Genomic DNA, 8,612 nt, shown 5'->3' on the forward strand with positions numbered 1-8,612 from the left:
CAAACAGCCATTTCCCCACATCTGGGAGGCACTCATGTGGTTAGCGTCCTGTGGAGATGGAATTTGCTTGGCAGGTTGGTGGTGTTGTTTGCTGGTGCTTTTCCTACGGCAGTGGGCCGAAAGAGCGGTCCCGGCCGGCTTATCTACGGAGGAGATGGAGATGTGGGCATCAACGAGTCAGGCAATCATCAGTCATTTTTTAAGGTTCACCATCCACTCGAGCCAGTCTGGCACCATCAGGGGACAGAGTTGGGAAGCGAGAAACGGCGTACGAACCAACTCCAAACTTGGCCGCCACCACCCATTCCAATGGGAACACCGGACATTCGGACGGACTGGAGGCTCAATGCGGCACGAGCCGGTTAGCGAGAACTCTGTTCAACGTCGTGGCATGATCTGGAATGTGTATGTCTGAGAACTGAAGTCCGACTTCAAGTAAGCGCCTGCTCGCTTACCCAACAGCGTAGGGTCTGATTTAGCCTCATCGCGGCTGTATGCAATCGATATATTGCGCTCCCGGTTTCCTGGTTGGAAAGCCTGCGCAATCTAGGGATGCACGTTGATTGTCTTTACCCGGGTTCCACAGCTGCCAAAAGCAAATCAGCATGCAGATGCAGAATTAATTAGACACCATCAAACACGCAGAGGGACCAGAAAGCGTGGTAGCCACCTAAGGATATATTGGCAAGATTGGTATCTTCTAATATATAAGCTGTGAGCCAACCCGGCCTGTAATGTTCTTTTGCTCATGTTCCCGAGTTATCCGTTCATATATCCAAGAAAGACGTCCTTGTTAACCCACATACAAAACATTAAATCCTATCCTCGAACACCAGTATATAAGATTTCTCGCCCGTAGACACCAGTGAGCAGAGACCGGAACTCGGAGGAATCTGAGGGTGGAGCCCGAAGGCTGTGGCATACGGTTGCGGCCATGCCCTTCAACCATCCTTTACTGATACGCCAGCCCTTCTCAGGGTTATTCATGCATTCCCATTCCCCTGACACACGAATCCAAAATCCGCATCAATCCTTTGTCTTCATTACATTAAGTGAGATACTTGTGGGGTTTTTTGGTTTATTTTGCCGTACTCCATGTCTCCGTATATTCGCTGGACAAATCTTTCGTTTGGACCATAATGTGTTGGGTACCGACAAGTCCAGAGCTAGAAAATTCGAGTTCAATATGGAAGAATGAGAATAATGTTGGTACAGATACCCAACAGGGTATGAGATCGAAAGGCAACGCTGGGCTTTTCCAATCCGCTGACGCTCGCTCCTAAGAAATAAAATTGTACACGCTGAGTCTTTTCGTCTTGACCGCTCACCGTTCGTGGCTGAAGTCTTGCGGTGTGATATTCTGTGTGAATTGGAAGTGGCGTGAGTGCGCTTGAAGAGGCGATGATCTTGCTGATGACTCCGTGTTGTAAGAGTCGGGGAACTTGTATTCCAAGCTGGCTGCTCCGTTACCGTTGAACATAGGATAATAGGTAGGACCGATCGAAGGAGGGAAGGACGGCGTTGTTGGCTGACTGGCAGCGTACCCAGGAGCCGATGAGGCAGCGGGAAAATCCATGTCGGATCCGAAGCTTCCCAGTCCTGGCGTCACCAATGGCTCATCTGACGGCATAAAGTTCCAGGCGGCGTCCATGTTGTTCATGGGGAATTGTGAATGAATGCCTGGCGTGCCTGGGGGTGTCTTTATAGAAGACGGGACTGATGCCGCCTGAAAGTATGGGTTATGGCTCGCTCCGAACGTGTATCTTGACTCCTCATCCGATGAGTTTGACGAAACAGTTGTTTCCCTTACTCCTTGATGGTTTGCATGCGTAGCTTCGTTTGGCGTGACAGGGGACAAAGCACCCTGAAGAGACTGGAGGAAAGCTTCTTTGTTACGCTCTGTGAACATGGGTGATCGAGGTGCAGAGCCTAGTGTCAGCTTCTGGATTCTAGGAGGCATAGAACCAGTCGCCGAGGCAATACGTCGCATAGGACTGGCAGCCTCTGAGCGCCTCGGCATATCAATGCCTGTTCTCGGGCCATACGAGTAACTACGGAAGGCACTGGGGTTGAGTTGGGCGGGTTTCGCTAATTTTCTCCGTGTAGCAATATCAGCGGGCGGTGGCGGTGACTTGAAGCGCAGGTCGGCTGAGACTGGTGAGGTTTGAGAAACGGATGACGGCGAGAGGTGTTCCAGTTTGACAGAGACATCCGGGGATCCGAGTTCGCTCATGACATGTCCTTCGCTCTTGAATGAGCTTGTGTCAATATCCTCCGCGGCATATTGAGGAGGGAATGACGACATTGATCCATCATTCATACAGGGTGTCTGGGTGAACTGTCCAAATCCATGCAAGTTAGAGACGTGTCCGTGAGTGGCACTGTACGTCCCGGGAGAAGAGATAGGAAGGCTGGCTGGATGAGAGTGGTCTGTCATCTCACTACTCGCGTACGGCATCATGTTATGGAAATTGTCAGTTGGATGGGTGGGTATGAAGCTTGCGGCAACAGGTTGAAATGCTGCACCTGACCCATCTGACTGTTGGTAATGCAGTGAGGATGGGGATGGGTATTCCTCTTGCGTGAATGCTTCATTCTCTTCATCTTCGACAGATTCAACACCTTGGTCGAGGGAGCTCATGACAGATGCTGAAGAGTCATCTTCTTCTTGAGAACTGAGGGGATGTGATGTTTGGTCCGACGAAATATTGTCGTCGAATGACGCCGATGATGCTTGCAACGGCTGACTATGGTTGCTCATCCCATAGAACTCACTGACAGACCCCTCGCCATGGTCTTCGGGGGATCCCGACTCCGATGGTGCTTGCTCTGTGGAATTCTGGGCCTCGAACTCCTGGGTTCTCTTAATTTGCTTCGCCTTAGCTCGACGATTTTGGAACCAATTCTATACACGATATGTCAACGCATGGTCCCTGGATATGCTTGTGTGCGGGAGCTTACGTTTATCCTGGCAACATCGACTCTCATCTGGTCTGCGAGCTCCCTCTTTAAGCTACTATTGGGCTTCGGGTTCTTCTGGAATTCACGCTCGAGAGTCTCGACTTCATCCTTTGCCAGTCTGGGCTTGGACTCGGTAGGTTTTGTTTGAGAGATAGCGCCCGAGTTAATCATAGCAGCAGCGCGTTGTTGTTGCAACTGGGCGTACACCAATTGCTGTTGCTCGAAGCTCAGGTTGTATTGCTGATAACCCTGATGTCCTTGATGCTGGCCATTGAAAGCTTGCACATGATAATTTGGTTGCTGGTGGTATCCATTCCGTATGAATCCCATATAGTCCATTGTTTATTGTGGTGACCAGAGTCACTCTTGACTTTTGTGACCGGGCTGGAGAGTTCTAATATCTTGATGCTCAAGGGTCCGGATTTGGTATGTTTATACTAAGCGGGTCACGGTTCGGTGGCTGGCGGTCCTTGGTTGTCGACTTACACCAAAGCCAGAAAAACAACGCAAAGCGATTGATTGTGAAAGAATGACTGAAGATCAGATGCTCGGCAGCTCAGCCAGATCCTGATGACTTCTGAGTAGAACGAATGTGGTGGATTAGGCAACGACAGAAGAGCGCGAGATCGAGCAGCAAGGTCGGTTACGCTGGGCGACTGTGGGAGGTCAACCGCTTTTTAGAGGAAACGAGGGGCCAAGCTCGGGAAGTCGAAGGGCAGCACGAAACAAGGCGAGGTGAGACAGAGTTCAGCCAACTCTCTTCAAGGAGATTGTGTATCCGTAGACTTGACTGGCGCCAGGTGGGCTCTTTGAGAGAAGAAACAACTCAAAAAGGGCGGCAGGAAGAGGAAGGGAGGGGGGTGAGGGAAAGAAGTACTTCGTGAAGATGTTGTGTATCCAAGAGGGCGTCCATTGTACATAGCAGGCGCTGGGACAGCGGAAGCGGATGGCGTGGGAGGGTCAAGGACAGGGGAACACCAGCAGGACGAGATTCGACGAGAATCCAGGTCATGGCTGCAGCCGAAGTATCGGAGTTGTAGAGAAGTACATCGGGCTACCTCCGCTCTCGTGCACCACACCCACAGTGACGGGGCCTCGATGAGCAGCAGCAGCAATACACACTCACTCACTCACACACTCACACACACACACACCCGGGCTTCCCTGCTTAGCACCTAGCTGGCCACTGACCAGCTCCGCGGGTGCATTTGATGAGCAGGCCGGCCAGGGGTGGTTCAGCGCCAAACGTGGGTGCGCCGGGTTGGCAGCTTGAGCTGCAGGCCGAATGCGTGCAAGGGTAGGCACTCCACTATGAGGTACGCTTTGTGCAGTCCGCCTTGGTACTTTACGGTGTGCCCTCACGCACAGAGTGCAGGGAGAGACAGACTGGGCTGATGGGATGAAAAGAGATGATGGACGACAGGGGCGAGGGCATCCCGGTCGACACCCGCGTCCCTGGAGCAGCCTGGTCCCACGCTAACAGGTTAGAGCGCAGCTCTTCCAACATCCCTGCAGAACGCAGTGCCCTGACTGACAAGACAAGCCGGGCTGGAAGGCGAACACCCCTCATCACCCCCGAGGAAAGAGGAAAGGGCACATATCCACCAAATATCGCAGTAGGACAGCCCCTGCAGGCACCTTGCGAGTACCTACAAGGCAGGGTACTGACTAAAGCATACGTACAGTACGGAAATTGGTACGACTCATTGCGTTGACATGATGACCGATGCCCAGTGCGCTGGCGGCGCGCCCACGAGCCCACCTCCCAAGGACGGCACACCCACCAAGCCCAGAGCCAGCCGAGCGAGCTCAGTGCGGGTTCTTGACTTGCCGGAGCGGGCGGGCGGGCGTGGGTGTAGGGGCCTTGCGGCAGTGCAGAGGTGCTTGCGAGGGAGGAAAAGGCAATATGGAGCCACCCGATGGTCAAGACACGACGTGACGACCCAATGCAGGGCACACGAATCGAAATGAAAAGAACCACGAAGCCGGCCTTGCTTCAAAAAGCATCACCGGCGTCAACCAGGGCCGAGGCCCAGACTACTGAACAACGGGAACCATGATTACTCGAGTAGACGCTGGTTCTCGATATGATAGAAAGCGTGCTGAGACTGGACGAGAATTATTGTCCCAGGTGCCGGCGTCACTGAGTGTGATTGGGCTTGCGCGGGCGGAAGAGGCGCTGGGGGTTGGACGGCCAAAGGACGCAGTCAAGTCACCCCCAGCCAAGGAAGGCGCCCTCGGGGGCCAGCATATGCTCCGTGCATAATTCTGTACTTTGGCAATAAGTCTCTGCCGCATCGGGGAGAAAAGGGAGATCACCGTAATTACCTTAATTAGCGCCTACTTACCTAATCTACCGTACTTTACTGAAGGTAGTGACTCTGTTGTCAGGTTGTATTCTGTGGAGGAGCTTCACAGAGCGAGGAGAAGAATGAGGAAATCTGCCGTGCCGACGTCATGAGGTGGACTGGGGGACTAGAAGATGACTTCACAAAGCGTGTGATGATTGCCGGCGAATCTACGGCGTAGATATTGTAGATTGAGTGTAGATGAAGCCGGCCATCCCCTGCCCTACTGCAGATCTCATCTCAGTGTTGATCTGGCGGGGAGCCTTGCGTCTCTCAATAGACAAGGAGGGTACCTGACTGCGCTCATCGGGCGCCTTGATCGAGTAAGTGGAGATGCCTTACTGTAGGACCGCGTAGGTTGGCACCTCGCTTGCTGGCAAAGTCCCTAACCAGAAGATCTTCTAGAGATTTGCTCTAGTCTCCTGGCGTGAAGACGGGGATATCGCATTTGCCCATGAGAACGACGAGCAAGCCTGTTGGCGCGGATCCACTTGGCACTCTTGAGACAATCGATGAACATACACAGTAGAATACGCCGGAGTGAAAGTGAATTGCTGGATCAATCAATCAAAGAGATCATTGGGCCAAGCACTTCACCTGTACCTGTGCAGCTGGAGCGATTGAACGGGGAAGTCCTCCGTGCCTTCTCTTCTCATCTTGATAGGCAACTTAGTTCTTTTTGCCCTTCTTGCCCGATCTAGCCAATTCGTTATTACCTCACCAGTGATCTCTGTACCTCGTCAGGGTCGCTCCTGCATCGCAAGAAGCTCTACAGAGTGAGGGATAAACAGAAGGCACTTGGTGCCTGCCGTTTGTTGGCTCATCTACCTGGCCAGCAGGGTAGGAGGACAGATAGACATCAGCAAGCGACTACGGTAGTTGCACGCTTTATCTCCAGGACATGGCACTCTCTAGCTATCATGGCACGTTGAAAAGCGCCAGCTCAGTCCGACGGACTTGTGCGCTTGCAACTAGCCAAACAGCCCGTTTTCAATGCCTAATGTACTGTACTGCTGTCGCTGCCGTCAGTTGTGGCACTCTGTCCGTTGGAACCCGAAAAGCCCTCCTGCGTTAGTCGCTGGGCCTAGGAACCACACGGACGCCTTCGCCTCATCCAGTTCCCAGCAAATCAGTAGTAAGGTACCTGGGCGCCGCGACTACCAGGGTAGTCTGGCGCACTCTTGCGCACGCACAGTCATGAATAGTTTTCCCTTTCCATCATCCTCTCTTCACGATACAGCGCGCGCTGTGCCTGACCTCCCAGCAGCCTTCTTGCGATTCCTAATTGATAACATGACGATGCATGCCTCGGCACGTTGTTCTCGAGGGGCAGCGCGTCAATGGTCTAGATCTCTTTACCCCCCGATGAGGCCGTCCCGACTCCGTACGGACGTACTGCACCCCGATGGACACATCGCATGAGATTTCAGAATACGGGAAAGTGGCAGAGGCCCATCCCTGTCCGTTGAGGTCAAAAGGAAACGAAGGCGCACGCGGATTGGGCCTGGCGAGTTCTGGCTTGCATCAGTGGCCTCTGCCGATTCACGCGATGCACAGGGGAAGCCTGCCAAGTCATTCGTCCTCTCCAACGGCCCCTGCAACTGATCCTCAAGCTTAGAGTCAAGTGGCCCGCCACTCATGACGCCAAAAACGACCTCTCGTCGCTGTTTCCCCCGGCTGTCACAAAAGCCGGTCAACTTTTTCTGGCCCGGCCTTCTGCCAAACATCCCAACGCAGCCAAATGGAGAATCCACGACGGTCAACGCGGCGCTAGATTCTGCTCCACCTATGCTTCCAAGGGCTGGCCATTTCCCAAAACGACAACGCAGTCGCCGCCGGTGCGGTTCCGCCAGAAATGCAGACGGGATGGCCCTTGTTGTAGCTTGTACTCCTGGATCGCCTGGCCTACCCCCGCTATCCCGCAAAAGTTTACGCAGATGCCAGAGAGCATAGATTTCTGTCGTCGGTCTGGGGGACCATACATCGAGACTACCAAATCCAATGGCTCGTTCTGCCTTGCCTGAATCTCGACTTTCAGCAATTGCGGCAGCTGTAGAAAAGCCGTTCCCATTTTGGGCGGAAGGACCCTAGAACCGGCGGCCAGCCACCACGGCGAGCTATTTCGCTTATCATCGCATTTGATTCGCATATGTCCAGCTGCCATGCAGAGAACCGCCTGGCTTACCGGAACTGAAGCCTCAGAAGGTAAACTCCAGGCCATGCACACCCTTTCAAACTCCTGCCATTGAGAATATATCATTTTCTAGCTTCAACCCAATCCTCGACTGCCCCAGCAGCCTTGGTCCGGTGTTCTCCAGTGCCATACAAAGTCGCGTTCACTATCGGTTAGCACGATATACTGCTGAACAGCCCCCCACATCCACCTAGTCTAAGAATCTGCCAAATTTGTTCCTCTCCCAGGAGCGGCCTTACACATATTGTGGCTGGTCTAATGGGCGTATTCGGTACAACAATGACGCGACTGCGGCCTGCACTCATTCTGGTAGCGGCTACATAAACCATTCTGCTGGGAACACTCTATAAACACTTTCGCAAACGTGGGTCAGAAATGGCGCGATGCACACACCTCATAATACAGCCGTGCTTATAAGCCCATGGAACGATACCAAATTTGACCATGATCAATGGCACCAGCCTGTGATCTGAACCCTGAAAGCAAAGGTCGTGAAATCACAGCAGATCGACGAACTCAATCATCCTTGAAGGTGAAGTTTTGTAGCTAGCAGCTCCAAGAATTCCAGTGTTGGACTTGCCTTCCCCTAGAACCATCCAGCGGCCTAGGAGAGGCGGCCTCTAGCTCACCTGAGCTCGGGCAAAACGTCTTCCGTACTAATTGATCAATCGCGTGGAAGCCACCCTAAGCTCGGGAGAAGCCAAACGGCCAACGGTGCTCTCCCAATTCATGACTAGTTAGGTCACCACGGAATTGTGTCAGTTAGACACCTCATCCGATCTTCCCTCTGCGGAACATGAAGCACCAGAAATGGAGGTCAGAGGGGACTCGTGAGCGTGCAACTGCGACGAAGACACACCTTTACCACAAGCAATGTAGACTTGGTAGGTGGGTGGTGGGCGCACGCCGCAGTGTTACACTGCTTCCGCATGGTGTGATTCTATTTATGGGGCACCTTCAATTTACACACCTGCACGTCGGGGTCAACTGGCCAGGCCCATTGGTAGATGAAGCCTTTGAAAAGCACAGCGTAGCATCCAGCCCGTCCTGCCAGAGGAACCGGCACAGGTCGTTGTTGGTTTGATGCATGAGGGCCATCAACATTGCAC

The sequence above is a fragment of the Phaeoacremonium minimum genome (assembly GCF_000392275.1).
Source record: "Phaeoacremonium minimum UCRPA7 unplaced genomic scaffold PA7_03_scaffold_146, whole genome shotgun sequence".
NCBI lineage: Eukaryota > Fungi > Ascomycota > Sordariomycetes > Togniniales > Togniniaceae > Phaeoacremonium > Phaeoacremonium minimum.